At 42.7% G+C, this 24,635-nt stretch overlaps 3 non-coding genes and 1 pseudogene across 3 annotated transcripts; 1 reads left to right on the top strand and 3 right to left on the bottom strand.

Moving 5' to 3' along the window:
* Positions 1 to 642: 642 nt before the first annotated feature.
* Positions 643 to 806, top strand: LOC112413093 (U1 spliceosomal RNA). The gene has a single exon (XR_003005900.1). It is a non-coding gene; the product is annotated as a U1 spliceosomal RNA (small nuclear RNA).
* Positions 807 to 2,968: 2,162 nt separating this feature from the next.
* On the bottom strand, positions 2,969 to 3,042 carry TRNAN-GUU (transfer RNA asparagine (anticodon GUU)). The gene has a single exon. It is a non-coding gene; the product is annotated as a tRNA-Asn (tRNA).
* A 2,071-nt stretch (positions 3,043 to 5,113) lies between these two features.
* On the bottom strand, positions 5,114 to 5,185 carry TRNAQ-CUG (transfer RNA glutamine (anticodon CUG)). Its single transcript has one exon. It is a non-coding gene; the product is annotated as a tRNA-Gln (tRNA).
* A 6,127-nt stretch (positions 5,186 to 11,312) lies between these two features.
* Positions 11,313 to 24,202, bottom strand: LOC112413006 (ER membrane protein complex subunit 2 pseudogene; annotated as a pseudogene).
* Between the last annotated feature and the right edge of the window lie 433 nt (positions 24,203 to 24,635).

A 24,635-nucleotide genomic window follows, 5' to 3' on the forward strand; every position in this document is an offset into this window, starting at 1 on the left:
CCACGAGATTGAAGTATAGAAGGACGTGCACAGAAAATGCACCGAGTAGCACTCTGAGATGAAACCCTGAATCTGTATGTCTATACACAAGATACATACATATATACTTGTATCCATTGTTTTACAACTTCTTTAATACTTAAAAAATTTTTGGATCAGCATAACACACGATCCCAGAATTCCTTTCCCCGGCGTGTAACGCAGGACAAAAGGTAAGAATTCGAGGAGACTGGCAAAATCCGGCTGTATCTCAGATAAAGGATAAGAGGCGTGTTACCTCGGCTAGGTGGGCTCCCGAAGTGGGCGGACATTGTGACGTCACTTCCCCTTCAGCAGCCGGCCCGCCCATTGGTCATCTCGGCAGGGCGGGGACAGGGCAGGGGTTGGAGGAGAGGAGCCGCCTTAGAGGTCAAGAATGGGGCTTGGCTTATGTAAATCTTGCAGCTTATGGGTACAACAATTCCCCGCGAGCCACTTCCCGGGCTGTGGAAGTTTTCCGGAGAAGTTGCTTGGATTTTATTAGCAGAGTCGTTTGGAGGGGCTGAGAGGGGTGGAAGGGGAGGGGGTGCGGAGGGTGGGTGGGGAGCGTGTGTGTACAGTGTAGGCGTCTAAGGCTGTACGGGGAGGCGGGGAAACTATTTCATACTTACCTGGCAGGGGAAATACCATTATCATGAAGATGGTTTTCCCAAGATGAGGCTCACCCATTGCACTTCGGGTGTGCTGACGCTTGCGATTTCCCCAAATGTGGGAAACTCGACTGCATAATTTGTGGTAGTGGGGGACTGCGTGCGCGCTTTCCCCCTGCAATTCGTGTTTAATAATAGAAATAATTTGTGTAACTCGTATAATGTGCGGCGCGGGTTTCTGTGTTTTTATTTCGGTCTTTGTAAAGGCGTTAAAAAGTAAATACCGGGTTTTCATAATGGCATAGTTGGGGGGGGGGGTTCACCTGCTGGCGTGGGGGGTGTAGGCTCGTGCCCGGGTTCGCGAGAATCCCGCGTCTCGGGGAGTGGTGGGGGTCTGTGGGCCATGGCCGCTAGACGTGCGCGTCGGGAGCTTGTGCTGCGCGGGAAAAGGAGCCACGGCGATAAGAGGCCCCCATACTTAAAAAAAAAAAAAGTAGATATGGTATGGAAAAGTAGGCGCGGGTTTTATTTCTCTTTTTGTGGGGAACCGCGTATGAATTTTCCAAGCAAGTGATGAGGTGTTTTACAGAAAGCGTGTTCGAAAAATTATTTTAGTCCTTTAGTTTCTTAGTCTGACTGCTCCTTACTCCGCAGTAAATAGGGTTTCCGCAGCTTTTTTTTTTTTTTTTTTTTTTTTTACAAGTTAGGCTTTCGCAATAAAAATCTCCCAGAAGCTTTGAAACACAGCTTTTTTTTTTTAAAAGGCGAGTAGTATGCGGGTTTTCCTGGCAGTGCAGTGGTTAAGGTTTCCCGCGCGGCGCGGAGTACGGGGGCGAGCCTACCAGGTGTCCCCGTGTTGGAATTATTGTATTCTCTGCACTTGAAGGCTTTGCTCCGCAGCAACAAAAGCCACATCGTCAGAAAGTACGGCGATGAGTAGTAGCTACCGCTACGGCTTGCCGCAATAAGAAAAAAGTCCGCGCGTAGCAACGGCGACCCAACGCAGCCGGAAATCAGTGAAATTAATTTTTTAAAAAGTAAGAGTCTGATGAAAAATGGTAGTGAGTTTATGCTGAGGAATGGGAAACTATGGGTCCAATTTATTGCTTGGAGAGTTTGCAATCAATACGCACGAGGGCAAACTGAAATGGAGCCCAGTGGACCTTGTTGAGTTGAGAGCACGGAGCAGACAGCAGGAAAACCGCAGGAGTTATCTTTCAGCAGACAGACTCACAGAGATGAGAAAGATACTGAAAGTAAATTAGAACTACAAAGGAGAATCTGTTCATCGTGCAGCACAGTACGGAGCAGTGCGGCCGTAGGAGGAAACTCCCTAAGGGCAGGAGAAATCTTCGACAAGATCAGACTCACACAGGTCGTGCTTCTTACTAGACTAAAGGGAAAAACAACAAAAATTCGTAATTGTACGCGGTATACCATCTTGCCTGAGTAGCGGAAGCTGGTTAGCCCCAGACGGAGCGCTGCTCGGAACCACTTCGCAAATCCTAAAAGCAATACCGTGAAACGATCAAGCTGTTTGCAAGTAACTTAACTGCATCCGTCAGCAAAGTTCAGCGTTTACAGGAACACAACTGTCCAGCTTCCAACAAGGCACCATTCACAATGCCTGGTCTATCAGAGATTTTGAGGTAGCCAAAGAGGCAGGAGGAATGACCCATAATGCAGAGACACATCGGTCATTTGCAAATGACCCAGAGCTGATACAGATGTTAGAATCACCAGAGGAGGACGTTAAAACATTTATTCCACCTGTATTCCGTAACTTAAAACATTTAAATATACACACGGCAAAACATTAAAAAAAAAAAAAAAAGACCCGCTCTAACGTAAAGAGATGAAAACTACACTGTCTGAAAGGAAACGTACGTACTACAAGGGATTAACAATGAGCAATTCGAAAACACAGAAGAAAAAATTTTGAATAGGAATTGTCTTGACTTTGCAGAACACTTGGCGTAGAAAGCGACAGTCCCAAACGAAAGGGCGGAGGCGTCCTGAGATGGGGCGGTGAATACTCCGCGCGGGTGGTGCCATGGAGCTTGATTTATGACGTCGCAGCTTGAGTAAGGGATGGCCGCCACCCGTGTGCGTGTGCCTTCATCCTCTGGCAGTTGTCCTGGAACGTACAAGGCAGATGACTTAGTGAGGGCAGCCCTCAGGTGGTGCAAAGAGACCAGGGGGTACCAGGTAAAAACCGGGAGCAGGCGGAGATCAGCTGACTGGAGATTTCGGGAAAGGGTCTCTGGGGAGGAACTGAAAGGGCAGACGCATAAAAGCGACAGCTGAGACCTCGCTCATCGCATTCTAAGACCAATCTTCGTCCCTGGGTGGGCTCGAACCACCAACCTTTCGGTTAACAGCCGAACGCGCTAACCGATTGCGCCACAGAGACGAGCGGCTGCGAGGTTTTCTTGTAATATCCTGGAATCAGAATGTATTCCTCGTCCCTTCCAACGCCAGCGGAAAAGAGATTCAAATGTATCTTGTCCAACCTCGCTGGCGCCATAGACACTGAGTCTCGTCGTCGGGCACGTCCGGCCGTGGACACCGAGCCCGAGTGAGCTGGGGTCTCCGACGAAGCCACGCCGGGCCCACGACCATCCTCGCCTGCTCCTGGCTGCCTCGAAAGCGGCCCCTCTACACGAGACGACTGCCGCCTCTCTCGGGCTCAAGTCCTCCATCTCCCACTCGTGATCGGCCTCACCCGTCGCGCTCACCGCAAGTTCCCCTCCAGGCCCGGGTGGTCGTACGGGGGAAGGACAGCAATCGGCTGTGCCCCCACCGTTCTGCCCGCTCTGGGCGCCTCCAGAGAAGGGCTCCACGAGGCACAACCGGGAGTTTGTTCACCAGGCAGCCCCTCGCCCGGAGCAGGGCCTGGCATTCAGCAGTCGCTCAATAAATGCCTCGCGGAGGATGCATTCCGCCGCCGGGGCCCGGCGTGGTGGGTAGACCAAGAATTCTTATGCCACCTGTAAGGTTTTAGTCCTCGAGGAACCTAGATTTTTCAGATCAGCTGTTCTTCAAAACCTTTCTTCTAGCAGCTGATTTAGAACCAGATAAAAGTCCTAGAAAGGCCAGGAGGGCACCACCCCGTCCGGCTCTCAACTCCCCACCCAAGGCGGTGCTGCGGCCTCAGCCTGCGGGTGCAGGTGTCGGGTCTGAGAGCCGTGAAGCAGGAAAGCTGCAAAGGAGAAAGACGGCTGGGCTAACGTGGATCCGACCACAGCTCCTTAGGTCCCTGGTGGAGCACAGTGGTCGTGGTGTGATTGGTGCGGTGATGGGAGCCTGCCTGCTTGGGTCTGAACTCGAATCCTAACAGAAATCCAGCCCGTGCCTGATCACCCCCGGCAACACCGTATGGTTCTACCTTTTGGACTTGGTGCCTTGCCCCCTACTGGCCACAGAGCAGGCGGGAGAGGTGGCGAGGCGCACACCCCATCGGAGGACTCCACGTTCTGAGGACGCCCAAGACTCCGCCCGAGACCCCCACGGCCTGGAGTCAGCATTCCCTCCAGCTGCGCCCTCGCTGACGCTCCCGGTGCCGCCCACTCTGAGGAGAGCGCCTGCGGCTCCAAGAACAAACTTCTCCGCTAACTGGGGGCATTTGGCTGGGTTCATTTGTTACATTGTGTTTTCGATGTCTAGAGGCGACATTTAAAAAATTAATTTTATAATGATTAAAAAAAATGAATGTGGTTCCCAACTCAAATCAAACCAAACACGGCATATTCACTACAGTCTAGCCTTGACTATAAGATCTGCGCGTGTCTCAAAGGCCTGGAGGGAGGTGGGTCAGGGATCCCTGCTCTCCTCAGACGCCGGAATCCGCAGCCCGGGCTCCCCTTTCTGGCTGAGCTTGGGATGAAAGGATGAGATTTCCTAGAGTCCAGGTTCAGCTCTTAGCCTAAGAGTGCCTTTTCGTGTCCAATGGAGACTTAGGAGCGAGCAGTTCTGAATAAAATGGGTATAAACTGGGATAGGATCCATTAATATTCGGAATAATAAATAGGGCACCTGAATACAATACAGTACTGGCCATCCAGGTCTGGAACCCTCGACCCGAAAGCTAAGACGCTGTCACCCTGGCTGCTCAGCGACGTCACAGCCCCGCACCACGACCAATTACAGAGACAAGCGCGCAGTTACAAGACGTGCGGTGCGAAGCCCCCTCGCGGGGCAGGACTCAGTGGGCGCAGCCTCTGCCTTTTGCCCCCGAGACCCAGGGTGACCCGACGAGGGGGTGCCACCGGCTCGGTCGCTGCGCCCCTGGGCGGCGGGGCCGGGGCCTCCGGTGGCCAACGACGGGCAGAGTCGCCAGGGTCCAGCGGGGACGCCGCGGGCTCGTCCCCTCACCTGCCCTCCACGTCCGCGTGGACCGCGCGGACCGCGCCTCTCCGGGACGCGGGAGCGGGAAAGCACGTCCCCTCTGAGGAGTAAAAAATCCTTCTTCTAACTGAACAGAAAGGTCCCACCGAGATTTGAACTCGGATCGCTGGATTCAGAGTCCAGAGTGCTCACCATTACACCACGGAACCCTCTAACGGCCGCTCCGCTGCTCCCTCCACTGAGCCAGGCCGCGCACAGCCCCGCGGGCCCAGGAGCGGCCTCCCGCCGGGCGCTCTCGTCACTGCGCCCCGAGCCCACTTCCTCCGCGACGCCAGGAGGCGCCTGACTCGCCTGCCCTCGGCCGTCTCTTCAGGTTTGCTGGTCATAGAATGAGATGAAATCCATTCGGAGTGAACGACAGGGAATAACTTTTAGGGCTCCCCTAAATCCCCCTGCTCTGCCGCCATTTCTAGAGTTTTCTGCCCTGAGGTAAAATTCCCGCGAGGAAAAAAAAAAGTTCCTTTCCTCTTCTTTCCAAGTGTCCTCTTCCCGCTGCCCTGGGAGGTCTGAAGACCCTCAGGACAGCCCTTGGGACTTCGTGGGATTGCCTCCTCCTCCGCCTCCGATTCTACTCTCGAGAGCCCTCTCTTGCTGTCTTCCTCCTCATCTTTCCCGCTTCCTGCATCTGCTTTGCTATCATTCGTCCTCACTTTCCCTGCGCCCGCCCCAGTACACAGCTTAGGCTATAAGAACATGGGGAAGAGCGGCCACAGTGTGACAGGAAGGTGAGGAACATTTTCCATCAACGAGAGAAGCCCGACTGCTTCTCGGGTCAGGACCCTTTAGGGGACTTTGCTCGAGGGAGTGGCTGAGCGTCTATAGCCAGTGCTCGAGGCCTGGGCAGCGCGGGCCTTTTGCCCGCCCGGGACTACCCTGGAGCCGGGGTGACTCCAAGATGAAGAACTTTGGGTTCGGCGCAGCTCCTGGGAGATTGGTCAAATGCCACGAAAGTGAACCGTCAGCACTCTTCTCCTTTAGACCTTCAATTGGGAATAATCAGTGGCTCATATCGCCCCCTCGTGGCTACATCCAGTACCGCGCACAATGATGGGGTGCAGTAGATACCGGAAAATTCAAAGAACGCTGGGCGATACTCAGGACCTTGAAATTAAAAGTCCGACAAACTACCGACTAAAATACATTCATGGAGGGGAAAAAAGCATGCTCCTCCCTTTTGGCTACAAGCCAAAAAAGGGCTTGAAAAAGCAACTTTCTAATATTTTAGGATTCAGGCAGAAGAAAGATGAATGGGTCATAGAATGTCCCACCTTCCGCAGCCAGCCTTCTCATTTTAAAATTTCCAGTGGCCCAGAGACTCTGCTGTAGGTCTCCCACCACCATCTGTGCACAACCCAACATCTGAGCGTCTGGACACTCATAACTCTTGAGTAGAGAGTGGGATCTTACACTCATTGTGTGGAAAGGGAGAGAAGAAGAGAAAAGGTCTTGCCCCTTAGACTGAAGTATATTAGTCAGATTCAGTGGGGAATTATAAATGAGCCAGAGCTGTGGTTTATGTCCTGTTAACAGCGGTTACTCTTAGGGAAGTTAGTGTGGAGGAGAAGAATTGAAATTTTTCCTGGTACATTCTTTTATCATGTAACTTACAAAGAATATATACAGGTGTAGCTTGGGTCTAAGAAAGAAAGGAAAAGAAAAAATGAAAGAAAGATGCTTCAGATGCCAGCGCAGAGGCAATTTAATTGGGGAGGGGGAAGGAGAGCCTCTTTGGGGAGAGAACTCGGAGAGGGTGCCAGAATTCTGAGAAGATCCCTGGGGATAAAGCTGGAGCTGCACTAGGACCAACTGGGGCAGAGGAAGGAGGTTTGGCTGCTGGGCTGAGCAGCATTCGCCTACAGCTGGGTTCTTCTGGGATCTATCCCTGCCCTCATACTCTCCTCTAAATCAGATGGCTCTCAAAACCACGCTCCCCCTCCTAACGCTGTCTGTGCTTGTGAAATGAGTGTGATCACAAAGGTTAATGATTTCATAATGATTGGACCCCATTTCCCATATTTAAGAATGACCAGTTAATACATAACATACCTAGAGTACTTTGCAGCCATAAATGTGAGGAATATCTTTATGAATCAATATGGATTTATTTCCAGAATGTGTTTTTATGTGGAAAACAAAAGGCAAGGTACAAAAGAGCAGGTACACAGTGTTACCAATCCCGGTCTTTGGACTTTTCAGTCAATAGAAATTGATGAGGCCAGATGAGAATTTCAGGCAAGGCTTTACTGGGGCTTGTGCTGCAGCACAAGGGAGTGAAACCTAGAAACAGGTGCCCTTGCTTGCTCCCAGAGAGAAGCTGCTTGGGTCGTTAAAAGGAGTAACAACAGGGGCAGTCCATGGATTGGTCAGGGGACCTAGTTTAGGTGGTCTGCCCACCCCCTTGGTGGTGTTGTGTGCAGGGATCAGGTGCAGTACCCTGCTTTTGCTCCAGGCACCTCAGAAATGGCAGTTGGTTTGTGGCCTTTTTGTAGCGTATTGTTCATAATTGTCCCAACAGTGAAGGTGTGCAGTTATTTTTAGTCAATTATAGCTTCTTTGTATTCTGTTGCTCTAGGAGATGTTTGTCCAGGTGCAAGCCCTCCAGTAAAGGGTCCTAGGTCCCTGCCTATCTCAACAGAATGCTATCTTTTATGTAAGGAAAAGGGGAAATAGATATGCTTATCTTGCAGGAAGGATAGGCCAGAAACTAATGAAAATGTTTTTATCTAGGGTTGCACAGGAATGGAGTCTAAGATATGGAGATGAGAGGGGATTTTTTCTAAGTGTATCTTACAGTTTTCATTTTTTAAACGATGTCACTGTTTTACATATTCCAAAAGAGGATGAAAAAGCTAATCTTAAAATTTAAAAATAAAAGCAAAACAAAAGAATTTAATTATATATCAAATGATAGTATAACCACATAGAATATAATTAATTCAAGTAAATTTTGAAAGCAGTGCTTGTCTGTACACCCATAGTGGGATATATCCTAAGGACATCTTGAACTTTACTTAATAGGTTTAAGGTTGGTCGTAGAATTGGTATAATAATTCTGAAGCTGTCTTGTGTGTATAGTAGGATAGAGCAAATAAGTAAAAATGTTGATATTGTCAGGAATCAAGGTTATCAACTTGGGAGATGGAGGACAAAATTGTGAAATGGGAGGAGCTGAGGAAGAACCTTATAGTGTTGGATTGGAATTGGAGATAGCCATATCAACTAATTGGTACCGAGTCCAAGCTCTCCTACCGTGTGCTGCACAACAGGCCAGTAAATTGAGAGATGAGTTGTTAGGACAAGAAAAAGTGACTTGATTCAGAAAGCCAGCAGACAGAGAAGATGGCAGACTAATGTCCCAAAGAACCGTCCTATGGAGTTAGAATTCAGGCTTCTTTTATACTGAAAGGGGAGGGAAAGTGATGGGTTATTGAAAATTTCTTGGTGCCAGAATCATTTGTTCTTGCAGCTGTCTGAGTAGGTCTGATCACAGTGTTCCTATAAACCTCCAACAAGACATTATGCCTTTTAAAGTTCAGAGCCTTGAGAATGGGCTGTCTTTATATTTCAGGCTATAGGCAACATTATTTTAGTTATTAACTTGTAGCAAAAGCAATAGAATACAAAGTTTAAAGTAAAAGAACCAGATCCAATCTGGAGTCAAATTTGTTCTTCCCTATTACAAAATGATACCCACTGATAAGGTCTAGAAGCAGTGATACCTCACAGCAATGAGCTCATCTAGTGGTCAGTTTCTAAATACCATTTGTCTGGGATCCCTTGTAGAAATGCCTGATTTTGTGTTGGGGGAGAAAAGTATAAGTGAGCCTGCAACATTTTGTTGTGTCCAAAGACTAGTAGAGACATGTCAAAAGATCACAGAAGCCAGCCTGAAAAGTTCCCCTGTTTAAACTGGAGACCAATGGAGCATCAAAAAGAATAATGATTATATTATTACATACTGAATGAGAGAGGAATCCATATAATATATATGTAGTATACACATAGTATAATCCATGTGCTATTCTTAAAGAAAAGATGGAGGAGGGAAAGCTGTATTTTATAGAAGAATAGCAGTTAATAAGTGTGGAAGGAAAAATAAGGTTGTTTGTTAGAGTCCATGTTTACAAGAAATGATTAAGTTTTCATTTTTGCAGGGGGGACCAAAGCTAAACTGGGTGACCACAGGTTTTCTGTTTATCTCAGGTTTTAGATGTGTTTATTTTCTTGACTGCAGATGGTGTAAATGTTTATTCATAATGGTGAAAGGGCAAAATGTCAGTTTTACTACCCTAGTTCCTCTCTGTAGTCAAATTTCTACCTGTAAGGCATGGTTCCATTCACCTAAGTGCTTGGCAATTTTCTGGTTCTATACAATTATTTTGAATTTTTATTTTATTTGACAAGTTTTATTTGCATAGATGTAAAAAGAAATGTTGATTAATGCCCATAAACATCCTTGTTAACATATAGTTAATATAATTAGATACTAAGGCTATGAGTTAACTTCTTTCTGGAAGCCTTGTAAAGCCTCTGGGGTTGTAATTTATTTTGGAGGGAATGCAAGAAGTATTTTATTCTCTTACCAGTTTTACTGAGATCAAGAACTAATAATTATCCAGACTACCTCTACCAGGATTTATCTGTTGCACCTAAAACTGTATGGGTCCTCTTTCCCTAAGATCCCCATACTTGTCAATGTTGTGGCCTATAGAAAGGGACATCTTTTAGTATCTGTAAGCCTGGGATTCCATAAGCCGTATACCAGGTAAGAGACCATTTTTCTGAAAGGACTTTGTAGGCATCATTTCTATAAGTGAAGTATGGCTCTTATGCCTTAAAGTGAGTTTGCACACCAAATTTAACAAGATCTGTTGCATGGTCATATATTACAACGTAATTACAATATAATATATTATTATGTTCTGGTAGGAAGAATAAGGATTCTTACTGAATATTTGTAAGTAACTACAAGATCATGAAAAATAAAGGAATTTAATAAAAGCATTTTCCATTATGTTTAACTATTGTTACATTATGCTGAATAGTTTTGTAAGCCAATCAACACATATGTTTTTTTTTTTCTTGGCCGTGCCACGTGGCATGTGGGATCCTAGTTCCCAGACCAGGGATCGAACCTGTGTCCCCCTGCAGTGGAAGCATGGAGTCCCAACCACTGGACCACCAGGGAATTTACCATATTATTTTCTATAGAGTCATTATTCTTAGATTTTCTTGATGTTTAATTGGCTTACAGTCTATAGTAAGACTTCCCCAGGATGTCTTTTCAGTATTCCAAAGACTCAGGTATCATGAAATACCTTTTAAACAATGTTTCATTTCAGTTTGTACAAATAGACCCTGTTAAATTGAGGAATCAAGGTATATTAAAAAGAAAAAGAGTTTTCTCATATGCACACTAAAGAGAATATTAACCACAATTTGATTAGTTCTTTTGGTACATTTAGACCCAGTAATTAATTCATGTTTTGTTGATCTTGGGTAAATAATCTACTTCCTTACAAAGTCATCTGCTTCTGGGTCAAAGAGTCCTGGAAATCCTTGCAGGAATCCTTGTACAAGTTGGAGTTACTTGCACAGTCTGACAAATGTCTGTCTGAGGTGATGATGTTAGCTTACACTGGAAGCTGTACCCATGAGTCTATTTCCTGTACTATTAACAGTTAAGACTAGATACAGTCTTTTACTGAGGCTCTTTTGATGTTTCTTTCAGAAGCCTCAATTTCTTTCTAATCTGTAGTTTGTAGGAGGGACATTGCATAAGGGAAAAGCAAAAATCACTCTGTATGAAAAGACTGAATGGCTCTGGATAATTCTATATTATAACCAAAAATCTCAGTATGGCTAAAAGTGCAGTTGCCTATAGAAATATACACAAAATGAATTAATTAGAATTTAATCATTGATTACCCTGAGACTTGCATCAATTAAGCCATTAAGTTATGTCTTCCTTGCTAACATAGGGAGTTTGACAGCATTCATGATTGGGGGTATGCAGGTAAAATGGTGTTCAATCTCTCTCTCTCTCCCTCTCCCTCTCCCTCCCCCTCCCCCCTCTCCACCCACATACAACTGCCTTATTTGTACAGATTTACTATAAATAGCTTTATGCATTTAGTAAGTTACAAGCCAATAAATTCAACTGAGCAGTTGTGAAGTCTAACATGCAAGAGCTTGACTTAAACTTAGACAGTGATTCACGATATTTCTGACATGTCTTCAACTGGTGAAAGAGAATATTTGGTTTCCTTCTTATTTTCAACGTGTTATTTGACTATCTTCCCAATGAACATATTTCATGTTCTTCTTTACCATTCTTGTTTTTGCTTTTGGATCAGAAGCAATATGACTTGCATATACTTAAGCCCAAATAAAGCTCTTATATTTCTGTTGAACAGTTTCAATGCCTGTCAACATATTTTGCTGAAAAGTCAAGATTTTCAAGTCTACCTTGGTTATATTTAATTTCAGCTTCCTGCTGACAGCATCCCTAGATCTGACAGGGTGTGTTGTGTGGATTTGTCACCATAAGCTCCTCTAAACTAAAGGCTTCTTTGCATAATTGTGTTCATTGATGTATAGTTCTACAAGTTTACGCTATGCTTCTTTGTCCCCAACCCAGATTCTTCTAAATACTCATTCATGTTAATTCTGAACTGCTTTCACATTTCCCCAGGGTGTTTGAATTTCAATTTTATGTTTTCTTATAAAAGTATCAGCTGGATCTTTTGTAAAATTGGGTCACATACCTATATAACATCATTATATCTTTCCATGGTGTCAGATTTCACTTGACTCTGTGACTGCCAGGAAACTTCAACTCCTGAAGGCAAAACAATGCCAAGGCATACTGACCATAGCCTAGGGCTGCAATCATTACCTATTCACATATTATCCAACTACCATCTCCAACCATAGAAGCATATTCACTAATTAACTCTTAAACTTTTACCATTTGACCACTATTTCAGGAAATTTGTTCTTTCCTTTTTTTCATTTTATCTCACATCTTCTTCCTAAAGCTCAAATCTTCTAAAAGATAAGACCTTTGTCATCTTTCCAGGATCTAAAGGCAGCTGTGCACTTTCCCTGGAGAATTTTTTTTTTGAATTTTATTTTTTTATACAGTAGGTTCTTATTAGTTATCCATTTTATACATATTAGTGTATACATGTCAATCACAATCTCCCAATTCATCACACCACACCACCACTACCCCCCTGCCACTTTCCCCCGTTGGTGTCCATAGGTTTGTTCTCTACATCCGTGTTTCTCTTTCTGCCCTGCAAACCGGTTCATCTGTACCATTTTTCTAGCTTCCACATATATGCATTAATATACAATATTTTTATTCTCTTTCTGACTTACTTCACTCTGTATGACAGTCTCTAGATCCATCCACGTCTCTACAAATGACCCAATTGCGTTCATTTTTATGGCTGAAAAATATTCCATTGTATATATGTACCACATCTTCTTTATCCATTCGTCTGTCGATGGGCATTTAGGTTGCTTCCACGACCTGGCTATTGTAAATAGTGCTGCAATGAACATTGGGGTTCATGTGTCTTTTTGAGTTATGGTTTTCTCTGGGTATATGCCCAGTAGTGGGATTGCTGGGTCATATGGTAATTCTATTTTTATTTTTTTAAGGAACCTCCATACTGTTCTCCATAGTGGGTGTATCAATTTACATTCCCACCAACAGTGCAAGAGGGTTCCCTTTTCTCCACACCCTCTCCAGCATTTGTTGTTTGTAGATATTCTGATGCTGCCCATTCTAACTGACTGCTTTTATTTCTTTTTCTTCTCTAATTGCCATGGCTAGGACTTTCAAAACTATGTTGATTAATAGTGGTGAGAGTGGACATCCTTGTCTTGTTCCTGCTCTTAGAGGAAATGCTTTCAGTTTTTCACCATTGAGAATGATGTTTGCTGTGGGTTTGTAATATATGGCCTTTATTATGTTGAGGTAGTTTCCCTCTATGCCCACTTTCTGGAGAGTTTTTATCATAAATGGGTGTCGAATCTTGTCAATTTGTTCTTCTTTCTCTAGTTCCTTTAGGTGTAAGTTTAGGTTGTTTATTTGAGACTTTTCTTGTTTCTTGAAGTAGGCTTGTATTGCTATAAATTTCCCTCTTAGAACTGCTTTTGCTGCATCCCATAGGTTTTGGATTGTTGTGTTTTCGTTGTAATTTGTCTCTAGGTATTTTTTGATTTCCTCTTCAATTTTTCCAGTGATCTCTTTGTTATTTAGTAACGTATAGTTTAACCTCCATTTGTTTACTTTTTTACATTTTTTCCCCCTGTAATTGATTTCTAATCTCATAGCGCTGTGGTCAGAAAAGATGCTTAATATGATTTCAACTTTCTTAAATTTACTGAGGTTTGATCTGTGACCCAAGATGTGATCTATCCTGGAGAATGTTCCATGCGCACTTGAGAAGAAAGTGCAATCTGCTGTTTTTGGATGGAATGTCCTATAAATATCAATTAAATCTAGCTGGTCTATTGTGTCATTTAAAGCTTGTGTTTTCTTATTAATTTTCTGTTTGTATGATCTGTCCATTGGTGTAAGTGAGGTGTTAAAGTCCCCCACTATTATGGTGTTACTGTCGATTTCCTCTTTTATAGCTGTTAGCAGTTGCCATATGTATTGAGGTGCTCCTATGTTGGGTGCATATATATTTACAATTGTTATATCTTCTTCTTGGATTGATCCCGTGATCATTTTGTAGTGTTCTTCCTTGTCTCTGGTAACATTCTTTATTTTGAAGTCTATTTTATCTGATATAAGTATTGCTACTCCAGCTTTCTTTTGATTTCCCTTTGCATGGAATATCATTTCCATCCCCTCACTTTCAGTCTGTATGTGTCCCTAGGTCTGAAGTGGGTCTCTTGTAGACAGCATATATATGGGTCTTGTTTTTGTATCCATTCAGCAAGCCTGTGTCTTTTGGTTGGAGCATTTAATCCATTCACGTTTAAGGTAATTATCGATATGTATGTTCCTATTACCATGTTCTTAATTGTTATGGGCTTATTTTTATAGGTCCTTTTCTTCTCTTGTGGTTCCCACTTAGAGAAGCTCCTTTAGCATTTGTTGTAGAGCTGGTTTGGTGGTGCTGAATTCTCTTAGCTTTTGCTTGTCTGTAAAGCTTTTGATTTCTCCATCAAATTTGAATGTGATCCTTGCCAGGTAGAGTAATCTTGGTTGTATGTTCTTCCCTTTCATCACTTTAAATATATCATGCCACTCCCTTCTGGCTTGTAGAGTTTCTGCTGAGAAATCAGCTGTTAACCTTATGGGATTTCCCTTGTATGTTATTTGTCTTTTTTCCCTTGTTGCTTTCAATAATTTTTCTTTGTCTTTAATTTTTGTCAATTTGATTACTATGTGTCTTGGTGTGTTTCTCCTTGGGTTTATCCTGCTGGGGACTCTCTGTCCTTCCTGGACTTGGGGGGCTATTTCCCTTCCCATGTTAGGGAAATTTTTGACTGTAATCTCTTCAAATATTTTCTCAGGTCCTTTCTCTCTCTCTTCTCCTTCTGGGACTCCTATAATGTGAATGTTGTTGCATTTAATGTTGTCCCAGAGGTCTCTTAGGCTGTCCTCATTTCTTTTCATTCTTTTTTCTTTATTCTGTTCCGTGGCAGTGAATTCCACCGTTCTGTCTTCCTGGTCACTTACCCATTCTTCTGCCTCAGTTTTTCTGCTATTGATTCCTTCCAGTGTATTTTTCATTTCAGTTATTGTATTGTTCATCTTTATTTGTTCTTTAATTCTTCTAGGTGCTTGTTAAACATTTCTTGCATATTCTTGATCTTTGCCTCCAGTTTTTTCCCAAGGTCCTGGATCATCTTCATTATTCCCAATTCTTCTTCTGGAAGGTTGCCTATCTCCAATTCATTTAATTGTTTTTCTGGGGTTTTATCTTGTTCCTTCATCTGGTACATAGCCCTCTGCCTTTTCATCTTGTTTATCTTTCTGTGAATGTGGTTTTTGTTCCACAGGCTGCAGGACTGTAGTTCTTCTTGCTTCTGCGGTCTGCCCTCTCGTGGATGAGGCTATCTAAGAGGCTTGTACAAGTTTCCTAATGGGAGGGACTGGTGGTTGATAGAGCTGGGTGTTGCTCTGGTGGGGAGAGCTCAGTAAAACTTTAATCTGCTTGTCTGCTGATGGATGGGGCTGTGTTCCCTCCCTGTTGGTTGTTTGGCCTGAGGCAACCCAATACTGGAGGCTACCCGGCTCTTTGGTGGGCCTAATGGCAGACTCTGGGAGGGCTCACGCCAAGGAGTACTTCCCAGAACTTTTGATGCCAGTGTCCATGTCCTCATGGTGAGACACAGCCAACCCCTGCCTCTGCAGGAGACCCTCCAACACTAGCAAGTAGGTTTGGTTCAGTCTCCTATGAGGTCATTGCTCCTTCCGCTGGGTCCCGATGCACACACTACTTTGTGTGTTCCTTCCAAGGGTGGAGTCTCTGTTTCCCCCAGTCCTGTCAAAGTCCTGCAATCAAATCCCACTAGCCTTCAAAGTCTGATTCTCTAGGAATTCCTCCTCCTGTTGACGGACCCCCAGGCTGGAAAGCCTGATGTGGGGCTCAGAACCTTCACTCCAGTGGGTGGACTTCTGTGATATAAGTGTTCTCCGGTTTGTGAGTCACCCACCCAGCAGTTATGGAATATGATTTTATTGTGATTTTGCCCCTCGTACTGTCTCATTGTGGCTTCTCCTTTGTCTTTCAATGTGGGTATCTATTTTGGTGAGTCCCAGTGTCTTCCTGTCGATGATTGTTCAGGAGTTAGTTGTGATTCCTGTGTGCTCTCGCAGGAGGGAGTGAGCACACATCCTTCTACTCTGCCCTATTGAACCAATCTCCCATGTCATCATTCTTAATGCCAGTCCTTTTATCCTGAATCATCGCAAAATAGCTTGCCTGGCTTAAGTTCTAAAAAAATTTAGGTGTGTGATATTTTGGACAAGTAAAATGCAGCTTTGTTCCCACATTAAAACTACAATTGAACCATATATTATGATGGATTATTTTCTTTATTTCTCACAATTACTGACTTAAAACACCAATTTGTTTAATTTTTCCCACAGTCTTGAGGATAACTGATAATACAAAATATAGAATCTCCCTAATGCACAGCCTTACCTTCAAGGAGTTATCATTGAGCTTTGTTTTTTATAGTCTATGTCTTAAAAATAGTGGGCTTTTTTCAAATATCTTTTCTCAAACAATACATGTGCCTCTTTCTCTCCCTCCTTCACCCTGATGTTGTTTCAACACCTGTCATTTCTTCCTTCTTATTGAGAAACTCTGTCCTAGTTATTCTGTTCCCCATTCCCATGTTTCAAAGCATTTTTCCTTGATGTCACACCAGTCACTAAGCTTCCTGCTCTGAGACTGTAGAATCCTGAGAAACCTAATTTAGGGGCTGAGCTAATCACTGGTCATCCAGGAGATAATTCTTCAGATTTTGAACTACGTATTTACTTTGCTTCTTCAGTGGTGGTATAAGAATGACCTAGGAAATTTGTGGAAGAAAGAAGCGTCCTGTGCCCTATCCCTATGCCCAGAGAGTATTAACAAGTTCCTCATGTGATTTTGGTGTAAATGATCCCTAGGTCTGCAGCCCATGCACCAAGGATTGGAGAAAAAGGAATTCATATTAACTGAGTGACTTCTCAGACACTGAACTTAGTAGTTTGTCTGTTTGTCTGTCTGTCTAGCCACACACACACACACACACACACACACACACCCATACATACACAAACACACACACATATTTAAAATCATCCAAAAGATCTATACATAATGTTATATTCTCTATTTTGTAAAATGGGATAATGAGGCTCAAAGAGATTAAATAAATTGTCTACTATTGCATATTTAGTTAGTGGTAGATCTGGTATTCAAATCCAATAATATCTTTTCCAAATCCATGGTTTTATTTCTTCAATCCAGCCCCAGTAAAGGATTTTGTGAGGAATACACTTGGAACTAAGCAATATTGGTAAAAATTAGCTGTTAATAAAATAAAAGTTCATAATGACTTTTATTCATTCATTCAACAAGTATTTATTGACTATTCTATGTGGCAGGGACTTGTAAGGACATGGGGGGAACAAGACAGGTCCTACACACACAAAGATTGTCTTCTAACAGCCAAACATTATATAGATAATTACTAAATATATTGTAATTGTAATGAGTGTTAATTATTATTTACGTGTTCCTTCATCTAGTTTCATCAACTAGGGATGGAAAGCTGACTGAGCATAAAAAATAGACCCATGGAATCCATGAGAATATATTTTTCCTGGGCAGGAATCTTCTGATTTTTTCATCTTAAAAGTGAGAAAATCACTGTTTATTCCACTCTGACATTCTAATATGAAGCTGTATGGCACAGTGCAAAGAGCACTAACCTGGAAGTCTTGAGGTTCCCAGATTTATAAAGGTACCTCTGCCACCAACAAGCTGTGGGAGCTCTAGCAAGTTTCTTAATCTTTGTAAGTCTCAGTTTCTTCATCTATAAAATTAGGTTATTGTCCTTCATTTTTCCAGTTTTGCAAGTTCCTTATAGAGGAACGGCCCCGCCATGCTGCCCTGGAAACCTTTGTATTCACATAGTTCACACAGGCTTAAATTGCAGCTAATCTGAGTTTTGGCAGAATGCGTTTTTATCCTCTGGAATGCAAGAGGATGGGAGGCTTGTGAGAAGTTGCCTTGAAGATCCCACTAGTCTCCCTGTTCCCCTGCTAATCTCTCATGAGATAGATTATCAACACCTACCAGGTTTTGATGAGATATGATGCTTTCTGCCTGCTTTTCTCAAGGTACAGCTGAGACTACAAAACCAATTCGTTCCAGTCTAGAATTGGCTCCTCAGCAGTGGGTGTCCTACAACTCACATTGCAGTCATCAGCCCCTTTTGTTTTGGTGTTGTACTTTTTGATATGTAAGACAACGGCCCAGGGAGCTTGTACGTTTGACTACTCTTTTTTCACTGTCTATATAAGTAATAAGCTGCATCTAAAAGTGGCTCATTGTATTTTTGCCAGCTGAGTCAGTCAGGCCTTGGTCTTATCTTGTGTGCTTGACAGTTTATTCCTGCTCCAGTGTTCTCTTTGAGCTGTGATGAACTCAGTGTGTGTTAAACGGTCATTAGGAACTGCAACCAAGACCAGGCCGTAGTCCTTGGTGTATGTATTTGCTGAAAAAACATTATGCTTAGCCTATGCCCTGAGAACATATAACTGAGGAACTAGCTGGAAGAGTGTCTACATGTTTAGAGAATTATAAAAGCATGTTGAAGGATGAGCTGATGGTAGTCTTTTGGTAGCCAAAGGGGATGAAAATAAGGACAGTATTCAGGCTAGGTTAGGAAAGCTTGAGGGGAAAATAAGAAATGCCTACAACAATATCCAACTCCTTAAGGGGCAGCCCAAGCTGAGTGGTGTGGTCTGAGAGAATAGCTTACCCCACAGTGAATTGTGCACCTGGCCAAGGAGGTCCACAGAATGGACCCAGGGCTCATTATACTGCTGGGGAGCATCACCTCCAGGGGGAGGAGGATGTAATCATGAGGCTCTGCTGCACACTTCAGAATTCAACCTTGGGGCTGTCCTTACAGTAGATGCCTACCAAATAACTTTTGGATTAGCAGGAATGAAAGATGCTTGAAGATGTATAATGAATTTTACCTTAATGGATCTTCTTCATAGGATCAGAAGGGGCTAAGGAAAAAGGATCACTGCATGTAAAGAAATATAGTAATAATCATTTTCTTCTGTACTTTCAGTTTACAAAGGTGTTTTTTTTTTTTTTGCCGTACGCGGGCCTCTCACTGTTGTGGCCTCTCCTGTTGCGGAGCACAGGCTCTGGACGCGCAGGCTCAGCAGCCATGGCTCACGGGCCTAGCCGCTCCACGGCATGTGGGATCCTCCTGGACAGGGTCACGAACCCGTGTCCCCTGCATCAGCAGGCAGACTCTCAACCACTGCGCCACCAGGGAAGCCCAACAAAGGTTTTTATACACATTGTTTCATGAATATTTATTGAGTAATTAATTTCCTGACTCCATGCTAGGCACTGGAGTCACAGAGTCAGTCAAGTTCTCCTTGAGAACCTCAAATTGGTAGGAAATAAGTCTCAAAAACAGATACTTTTATCAGAATGTGGCAACTGTCCTAACCTTTGGATATTATAGCAGCATAGAGGAGGGGCATGTAGTACAAGACAAGAACATGTCTTGCTAATGGGAAGGTGAAACAGTGAGAATTTTCAAGGACAATCCTATTCTCATCATAGTTCACCACAGGCGAATGTCCTCAAGAATGGATGGTATAAGTCAGGGTCTTTCTAAGGAAGGGTCTTTGCTGAATCTTTGAAGAATGAAAAGAATCCCTCAGAGGATTCTTGGTATAAAAATGCAGGAGCTAAAAGCCATCTAAATTTTAAAAGGAGAAGTAAATTATCTCTGTTCACAGATGACATGATCTCATATGTAAGAAATGCTAAAGATTCCACACCAAAAAAAAGTTAGAAAAAATAAATGAATTCAGCGAAATAGCGGGATACAAAATCAACACACAAAAATCAGTTGTGTTTCTATACCCTAACAATGAACTACTAAAAAAAGAAATTAATAAAACAATTCCATTTGCCTCAAAAAGAATTAAATACTTGGAAATTAACCAAGGAGACGAAAGACTTGTACAATGAAATTACAAAACATTGCTGAAAGAATTTTAAAAAGACAAAAATAAATGGAAAGTTGGCCAATGTTCATGGATTAGAAGATTTGATATTGCTAAGATGTCCATACTGCCCCAAATGATCTGCAGATCCAATGCATTCCCTATCAAAATCCCAACTTTTTTCACAAAAATAGAAAAATCCACCTTAAAGTTCATATGGAATTTCAAGAGATCCTGAATATCCAAAACAATTTTGAAAATGAAGAACAAAGTTGGAAAACTCATATTTCCTGATTTCAAAACGTACTACAAAGTTACAGTAATCAAAAAGTGTGGTATTGGCATAAAGACAGACATGTAGACCAATGGAATAGAATAGAGACCAGAAATAAACTCTTACGTATATGGTCAAATGATTTTTGACAAGGGTGCCAAGACCATTCAATGGATGAAAGGACAGTCTTTTCAACAAAGAGTGCTGGGGGAAATGGATATCCACCAGCACTAGAATAAAGCTGAACTCTTATTTAACACCATATCCAAAAATTAACTCAAAATTGATCAAAGACCTAAATGTAAGAGCTAAAACCATAAAACTCTTAGAACAAAACAGGGGGAAAGCTTCATGACATTGGATTTGGCAATGATTTCTTGGCTATAACATCAAAGGCACAGGCAACAAAAGAAAAAAATAGGTAAATTGGACTTTATCAAAATGAAAAATTTTTGTGCATCAAAGGACTTCTATCATCAGAGTAAAAAGGCAGCCCACAGAAAAGGAGAAAATATTTGCAAATCATATATCTGATATGGGATTAATATCCAGGAAATATACAGAACTCTTAAAACTCAACAACAAAAAACATAGAACCCAATTTAAAAATGGGCAAAGGACTTGAATGGACATTTCTTCAAAGAAGATACACAAATGGCCAATAAGCATGTGAAAAGATGTCAACATGACTGATCATCAGGGCAATGCCAATTAAAACCACAATGAGGTTTCACTTCACACTCATTAGGATGGCTATTATAACAATTTTAAAGGTCTCTAAACAAGAAAACAAAACAAAACAATTTCTACTACAGAGGTTGAGAATGTTTCCAGGAAAATTATGTACTCTATGATACCCCCTCTATCTCTTCCTGAGCACATATATGAAGTTACTTTCTTACAGAATAGCCTTCAAATTAAACAAAATTCTTTATGTTCTCAAGGGCAGTGTTTTCTCTTACCTAGTCTGGCAATCTTAATCTTTTAGTTCATTGAAATTTAATATAATTACTATTATACCTGGGTATATGTCTACCACTTTATTACTTGGTTTCTATATTTACCATATGTTTTATGTTCCACTTTCCCCTCCTTCTTTGCTTTCTTTTTGATTAGACAAATATTTTATGTTATTACATTTTCTCCTCTTAACTTACCTTACCATTCTTTAAGAGTTTACCTTAGAAATATCAACATGCAACATTTTTTATTTAGTATATTTTTATACAAATGATTACTTTCACAATACTGCTAGAATTCCAACTAGGATTATTTTCATTCTTTCATAAAAAGTAGTTTTAGAGCTTCACTGGTGGCGCAGTGGTTGAGAGTCCGCCTGCCGATGCAGGGGACGCGGGTTCGTGCCCCGGTCCGGGAAGATCCCACATGCCGCGGAGCGGCTAGTCCCGTGAGCCATGGCCGCTGAACCTGTGCGTCCGGAGCCTGTGCTCCGCAGCGGGAGAGGCCACACACAGCAGTGAGAGGCCCGCGTACCGCAAAAAGAAAAAAAAAAAAAAGTAGTTTTAGTATGTTTGTAATAGCCTTTGCTGGTGAGTCTTCTCAGTTTTTGTTTGTCTAAAAACATAGTTATTTCACCGTCATTTTAAAATTCTTAACATTTTTTGATTTATTGAGGTATAATTAACTACACATATTTAAAGTGCACATTTGATCTGTGACACATCACCACACTCATGATAATGAATATGACCATCATCCCCCCAGAGTTTCCTCCTGCTCTTTTGTAATCTCTCCCTCTTTCCTATCCCTACCATTGATACCTCCATCCCTAGATAATCACTGATCTGATTTCTGGATCATATGGTATATGTTCTTTTCTGTTGGCTTCTTTTGCTCAGCCTAATGTTTTAGAGATTTAACCATGTTATTATGTTGTGATGGTTTATTTTATGTGTCAACTTGACTTGCCCAAACAGGATGCTCAGAGAGGTGGCAAAACATTATTTCTGTGTGTCTGTGAGGGTGTTTCTGGAAGAGATTAGCATTTGGTCTATTAAGCTCTATCTCTGTGCAGCTTTCTCCTCCTTGGTACTCTACCCCGTGCATTCTGCATTGTTGGTCTTTGCAGACTTACCAGGCTGGAAATTCTCAAGGTATTCAGCCTGGGCAATTAAAGTGCTCACTTCATTTGTTTCCTGTATTTCAGGGATTACTGTCCTTCACTGCTTGTTTTTGAATGTCTAAAAACCATTATTTAATATATTTTGTCTGGATCTTTGGTTGTTTTAGATGTGAGGATAAATCTAGTCCCTGTTATTCTATTTTGACCAGAAATAGAAGTCTCTTGGTAATTTTTGATTGGATGTCAAATATTGTGACTCTTTACATTGTTGAGTGCTGGATATTTTTGTACTCCTATAGGTATTCTTGAGTTTTGTCTTGGCATGCAATTATTTGGGAACCATTTGACCTTTCAAGAATTTTTAGTATAGTTCTTTTGTGTCCCATCCCGCATTAGTCCAATACTTGACAATGTCTTGGGACCATGTGCTTCAATCAAGCCCCTTTTCTCTAGTTAGTCTTTACTACCTCAGAACCAGGAGACTTTGGGACATTTCACTCTGCTTTTTATAAGCTCTCATGCTAGCTCTTAAGCCTTCCATGCAGTCCAGACTTCAGTAAGTGTCCTTTAGGGAAAACTAGCTGTGCATCTGATGCCCTTCAAGTTTTCAACTCATCCCTCTATCACCACATACCCACTAAGAGCTTTGTTGGTTTCACTTTACCCCCATCAGATACCCTCTGCCTGGGCAAAGCTCAGTCCTCAGCCCATGCCCAGAATCAGCAAATAGCTACAGGGAATAAGATGGCTAGTGATCTCAGTTCACCTTGGGCAGTTCTGCTTTCCCTCCTGAACATTAGATCATTTAGTCCTGGCTGCAGCCACAGTTCTTTGTTACATCTAAAAATAAGATGCCACTCTCAGAATCCATTCTGTGCTCAGACTGGCTCTTGATCAGGTAGATCCCTGGATTGTCAAATTCCTTTACTCTCCTCAGATATCCTAACTCTAGGTCATTCTCCCAGACAACCTACAGGAACCAGCTCTGCTAATTGGGGGAGAAAAAGAAACACCATCTTCAGGTTGCCACAGATGTTTCCATTTGTGGATACAACAAAAGACCCCAAACATTCAAAATATCTCCAGTCTGTCCCCTGACCCTCAGAAATATTTTCTGAGATCCTGTTGAATGTAACACCCATTCCACTACCCAATCCCAAAATGTAACTTGTAACTGTGACCCAGACTATTGTAATCGATGACAAAGATCCCTGAAAACAAGAACTAAGTTAGATCTGTCGTCATAGTTTTGAGGATCAGTTGGCCTGGAGTTAAGACTTTTACCCCTAAGATCCAGGTATACAGGTCTGCAGTAATCTTTGTGGCTCTTTCAGGTGTTTAGACTTCTCACCTGATGTTCTCCTCCTAAGCTATCACTAGCAGGAGGGCTTTGGAAGTTGTAGTGAAGGGAAATTAGTTTTGGAGTAGTTGAGAATTTGGTGAAAAACTACTTTGGGTTTTAAAATATCATATAGCATATGGCCTTCTGACAAAGAACCTTGCCCTCCTCCCTAGAAAGTCAATGAAGAGAATACTCTCAAGACAGGAGTCTCCTTCAGCATATGACTGAGTGCCTGAAGAATTCTTACTGGTAAAAGAGTGCAGAGAAGTTCATCTGTAAGTACCCTGGAGCCAGGGAACGGGTTAGGGAAAGGGAGGTGGTACTCCAGATCTGCATATGTGCTGCTGGATGAATAGGGACCAAATAGGGCAGCGGAGAGACTCACAATGTCTCCCAACCACCTGTGTCATGGGTAATTGTCGATGCAGGGGAGGAGTAAGGGATACAACAGGGGAGGAGTAAGGGATACAACAAAAGACCCCAGATCAACTGGGCCAGAAGGAAGCACTTTGGGAAGCATATGTCAGTGCAAGTGTGGGTCTTGACAGAATTCTGGTGCCATTTTATTGTTTCAGTGACCAGGGTACATGATGTTCAGGAGACCATTCTGTTAGTGCCTGAGTCCACGTTACACCTACCACTGTCTACCTCTGGTCTGCAGGCAGTCTTTTGACCTGCTGTTGAGCTTTGAGGCTAACTGTTTTGGTCCATTTCTACTATCACATGTCTTCATTACCTGTCCTTCTACTTTACATCTCCACTTCTCTCTTCAACTCCCTCTATTCTTCTCACCCTCTAGTCACTCCCACAGTATCATTCCCTTCTCTCCCTTGAGGAAATTTAACTCAGTTGAATCTTTACAGCAGCAAATACAGGGTAGCCTTGTTGTGTTATCTGATGAAAAGTCCAGAGACCAGCTATGTAAAAACCCCATGAAATAAAGGGATGGAAAATAAAAATGATACTATCATCATGGCCCTGAACAGAGACATCTGAGGGAAGTGATTGCTGTCAGAATGAAGTATATAACCTGCTTTCAAGTACATATCTGACGGAGAAAAGAAGGAGTAGGGAAGTTCCAGGATAATGGATACATATATCTCTGGATATATGTTAGAATCACCTGGGGAGCTTAAAAAAATATAGATACCTGGATCCCATAGCAG

The sequence above is a fragment of the Neophocaena asiaeorientalis genome, unplaced genomic scaffold (assembly GCF_003031525.2).
Source record: "Neophocaena asiaeorientalis asiaeorientalis breed wild unplaced genomic scaffold, Neophocaena_asiaeorientalis_V1.1 scaffold62, whole genome shotgun sequence".
Lineage (NCBI taxonomy): Eukaryota > Metazoa > Chordata > Mammalia > Artiodactyla > Phocoenidae > Neophocaena > Neophocaena asiaeorientalis.